The sequence below is a fragment of the Momordica charantia genome, assembly GCF_013281855.1.
Source record: "Momordica charantia cultivar OHB3-1 chromosome 6 unlocalized genomic scaffold, Mcharantia_2.0 BLBB01000006.1, whole genome shotgun sequence".
Lineage (NCBI taxonomy): Eukaryota > Viridiplantae > Streptophyta > Magnoliopsida > Cucurbitales > Cucurbitaceae > Momordica > Momordica charantia.
The window spans coordinates 10,955,204-10,960,491 of NW_028275164.1; the positions used below are offsets into that span (position 1 = coordinate 10,955,204).

A 5,288-nucleotide genomic window follows, 5' to 3' on the forward strand; every position below is an offset into this window, starting at 1 on the left:
TATGATCAAATTTGTATATTATGATATTTTATACAAATAGTATACTATAACTACAATAAGAGAGTGAAACATATGTTTTAGACTAACCTAACAAACTATATTCACATTACATCAAGCTCGTACATGTCGAAACTATGCCGAAACTCTTCCCTATACATTCTCCTTTCTCTAAATGTTGCTCCCACAAGCTACTCCTTCAACAAAATAAAACGAACAATTAAAAAATATTAATATTAACTCTCATATTTATTTTCTAACTCCAACATGCATTATATTAGTGAAATAGGTAGTCAGACAACTTTGCTAAAAATCATTACGATAAATCAATGATATAGATAAAAAGAACAACAACTGTATAGATATACGAATATGAAATGCTCGTTACAACAAACATTAATCCTTGACAAATATAAAAAATCAACCCACATGATATAAATTTGGAAGGGTCATAAATCATACAAACAAACAATAAAAACACTAAAAATCAACAAGCATTGGAAAGGGACCTTTAACTATCCCACCATTGTCAAGCATTGAAAGGGTCATGAATGATATAACTATTGTCAAGCATTGAAAGGGTCATGAATGATATAAGTATCTTTCGAGGGAAAACATCCTTTAACTATCCACCATTAATGCTTTAAGAGAGATCTACCATTATGTTAAGCAAAAAATATGTAGTTTGTTGCATGGTTTGCCAAGTAAACCAACAATAACTTGAGAACAAATTAACCAAATAAACCAAGTGTAAATTCTCTTAAAAGCAAGTGTAAATTTGGATATACCAAATAAGCCAATAATAACTTGAGAACAATTTTTTTTGATATCATAGACACAAATTTTTGGTTCAATCCATAAAGGATCTAAATCCATTTTAGGTCATCCACTATGTAATCAGTTTTAACAATGACAAAATATAAACAGATAATAAGCAAACCTTATTTCTATAATTAACACACTTTCCTAGCGTTTATTTAGTGTCACAACAGAGAGCTAACAATCACAATAAGCACCTAAGATCTTTTTCTTTCCCTCAAATCACTCACACAAAATCATTCTTTCACAAAAACAAAGAAGCAAAAAGAAATACCAAACGTTTTTTCCCACCAAAAATACGCCCCCACAATTTGTGATAGTTTTTTTTTCTCCCAAACATTTTACTGTTCATAACTGTCATAGAAGCCAAGTTTTCTAGTAGCATGCATCTTCCAAAACTTGAAATTTTTCCCATTAAATCTCAAACGCCCTCGAAATAGTGATGTGACTTTCCACTGGATCCCATGATTCTGCAACCTACAGCTCTGATACCACTTGTTAGGAAAATTACTCAATAAGAATATTTTCCCCTTCCAATATTCTTTAGTGAAAACTAAGTCAATCAAATAATAAGAGAAATGTAGGGAAAGTGCAGTAAACGACACAATAGATTTATACTCGTTCATCCCAACTATGGGCTAGGTCCAGTCTTCCGCGACAACATATTCTACTATGATATTGAGATCATACAATGGACAATATAATAATCTCTCAAATCTAGAGGTCTCGATAAAAGCCACCTAGCTTCTAGGAACTATAATAGTAGAATCCTAGGAAACAAGAATGCAAAGCCTCACAAAATACTCACGATAATTGGTTGTCGACTTCACTCTACAACCACCGAGATCTCGCCTTTGAAACTCTACAAAACACTATTGTCACGCCTCTAAAATTAGTGCACCAACACTGCTCTGGCCGCCCCTTTGATGTATGCGACAACACATATAAACAAAACCTAAACAAAAGGCTTTATTTATAGGAGACAAAAATCTTAATTCTCTTAGGAAAAAACAATATTATAGGACATAGCTCCCTTATCCCAATAGAAAGAAGAATAACATAACCCCAAAATCGAAATCACCTTGAATCACCCATTTTACGTCATTTTTTTTAATTTTCTTAAATTAATAAGTTGGTTCAATGTCGTTTTTGGTGAAAAATGATGCGAGTTGACCCATTAATACTCTACTAAAAAAATACATCTCTTGGAGTATGTCCCAATTAATATTGTACTTATATTGTATTTAAATTAATTTTCTAAAGGTAAATATTATAATTTTCAAGAGGAAATAATCATATATAGTTGCAGAGTTTGATTGTAACCATTCACATGGTGTAGGAGTCATTTATGCAATTAACAATTTATTATTAACTGTAACTGTGTTATAATGGTTATAGTTCATTGCACAAATTTTTAAGTTTAATTTAACTAACTTCTATAATTTAAGGTCATCATGAATATATCTTAGTGTAATTGAATATATCTTAGTGTAATTGAGATCAATTTTGTTCCCTGATATTGGAGGTTCAAATCTTCATATACCCAAATTTATTATACTAAAAAAAAATCTATACATTTAAAGATTGATTTATGTTGGGATTGATGGAGTCAAAACGACGTCGGAACGAGCTAGGGATGAGTCAGGATCAAGCCGGGATGCATCGAGATCGAAGCGGGATAAAAATAGGGGAAAGCGGGACATTACAGGTCATAGTAGCCGAGAAGACAGCGTCGCGATGGCCCAGAACAGCGCTATAGCATTGCGACGCTGTCCTGGTGGGCGCGTAGGTGCGTTTTTGAGTCCGTAGTGCCATGACGCTGTTTCGATGTTTATAAATAGCAATCTTTGGGTTTTAGGATTTACCAGCCGAAAGAGGGGTTTTTATCAACCGATTTTGAGCGGGTTTTGGTAGCTAATCAGTAGCAGCGGCTCGGGCATTGGCAGAGACATTGGGGTTGATCAAGATCAATATTATCGGATAATTGTATCTTGATTCTTGTGAGTTTTCATTCATGTTCCTAAGTATTAATTGTGTTAAAATACTTAGAAGTTATGAGGCTTTTGTTGGGACCTTGAGGAGATATTTTGGGGGAGTGTTATTGTATCTAATCCTTAACAATTATTAGTGAATTACCCGCATATGAGTGGAAGACTAGACGTAGCCCTTAGTGGTGAACCAGTATAACTTGCTATGTCGTTTACTTGTGCTTTATAGTTTTCTTCCTACTTGCATGTTGTGGTTGTGTTTGAATATTTTATGTGGAAGGGGAAATTATACAGGATAGTTAATTTCCCGACAAGTGGTATCAGAGCTGTAGGATTGCAGTATCATGGGAGACAAATATCACGCACACCATTACTATGAAAGAATTCTGAAGTTCATCACGGAGAATTTCAGTTTTCAGAACATGAAGGTAAAGTATCTTCTTACATGCAAGAAGATACGTAAGACTTTTGGGGAGAGACCAGCAGGGATGACGAGTATTGGAATGAGATGGATGAGCATGCCATTGCGAACATCAGAATGTCGTTGTCTATGAATGTTTGTAGTCTGATGGCGAAAGAGACTACAACGAAGGAACTGTTGAAGGCCTTGCAAGACAGGTATGAAAAACCTTATGCAAATACAAAAATACTTCTATGGACGAGGTATTTCAACATCCACATGGGGGAGGGAACCTCGGTGAATTCCCACATTAATAAGCTTACCGATATCTTGAACAAATTAGAAGGGATGAATGTCAAGATTTATGAGGAGGTGACGACTATGAGGTTGTTGACATTTTTGTCTGACAATTGGGAGACGATGAAGACCGCGGTGTTGAATACGGTAGGGAAAAATAGCTTGAAATTTTCAGCTATTTGTGATGTCGCCTTATATGAGAAAGTCAAGAGAAAATTAGGGAAAATGTCTGCATCTACTTCAGGGGCAGAAAACGAGGTGGAATCAACTTTGGTAGCTCAGAACAAGGGGAAGGCCTAGATGAACTTAGAGAAGTAGCAACATAGATATAACAAGGATAGTGAAAGTTCCAGTGGAGAAGTGAAGTGTTATTACAAGGACACGTGAAACATTTTTAGAGAAAGTTCAAATAAGATTTGAGAAGGGGAACAATTCTACAAACGTCGTAACAGAAGAAGATCAAGTTGAAGAGTTTCTGGCTTTGTGTTGAGAGAAATACATCTGTAGACCAATGGGTAGTGGACACAGTAGCATCAGTGCATGTTGCTTCAGACAGACGCTGGTTCTCATCTCTTACTACAGATGATTATGGCTCAATGAGGATGGAGAATGGGAGTATCTCTAAGGTGATATGAATTGGAGATGTTTGTTTGAAGACAGGCAAATGGGCTCAGTTGGTGCTACGAGGTGTCAGGTATATTCCTAGCTTCAAATTTAATTTGTTATCCGTAGGGAAGCTAGACGATGATGGCTATAACAGTGAGTCTGTTAGGGGTTGCTGGAAGCTCAAGAGGGAATCTAGGGTGGTCGCAACAGGCGAAAAGAGATCCTATGTTTATGTGTCTGAGTTTGAGGTTGTCAGGGGATCTGAGAGACAGAGGATGCACAAAGTAGCTGCAGATGGTTTAGGATGAGACTTGAAAGAATCAGCAGCATTGACAGTCATGATATATTAGAAGAATCTGCCATCAGTTCAAGTACAACAGCTGGGAAGTAGAAGAAAGGGAAAGGGGAACAACTAGTGGGGTGTTCAGTAAACTGTCAGGATAATGCCCCAGTTGTCAGACGGATGAGCAAGTTGATAAAGTCTCATAGGCGAGATAGTGCATTGAGGGAGAAGATTACAGTTGGTGCTAAAGTCAAGGGTAATGTCTTCAGAAAGGTAATGGACTTGGGTGGAGTGTCAAGTCATCAGGGGAACCTTCCTTCAGAGGTTGTTGGTTCGATAGAGAAAGGAAGCGACTAGAACTACTTAGATCAAGTGGGAGCACGTGGTTGTGTCTCTAACATCTGAGAGACAAGATCACGTAGGATTGCTCAATCTCGGGGCAATCACAGACAGAGCTTGGGTAGGGCGAGCAGTGTGGATCAGTTCGTTGATAGAGCAGTCAAAACTGTGCTTTGACAGAGGGTATGAAAAAGATGATGGGACACTATTGATGCAGTGGGAGGCAGAGAATTGTCGCTTTGTTTCCAAGTGGGAGATTGTTGGGATTGGTGGAGTCAAAGTGACGTCGGAATGAACTAGGGATGAGTCGGGATCGAAACGGGATGAAAACAGGGGAAAGCGGGACGCTGCAGGCCATAGTGACCGAGAAGACAGCGACGCGACACCACTGTAGGGCGCTACGACGCTGTCCTGGTGGGCGCGTTTTTGCGTCTGTAGAGCCATGATGTTGTTTTGATGTTTATAAATAGCAGTCTTCGGATTTTAGGGTTTTCCAACCGGAAGAGGGGTTTTTAGCAGTCGATTTTGAGCGGGTTTTGGCAGCTAATCAATGGCAGCA

The 5,288-nt window shown here is 37.7% G+C and overlaps 1 long non-coding RNA gene across 1 annotated transcript; it reads right to left on the minus strand.

The window, feature by feature from the left end:
• On the minus strand, positions 1-1,749 carry LOC148210678 (uncharacterized). Its single transcript, XR_015791297.1, has 2 exons — positions 1,625-1,749; positions 1-194 (listed from the first exon to the last, which is right to left on the minus strand). It is a non-coding gene; the product is annotated as an uncharacterized LOC148210678 (long non-coding RNA).
• Positions 1,750-5,288: the final 3,539 nt, after the last annotated feature.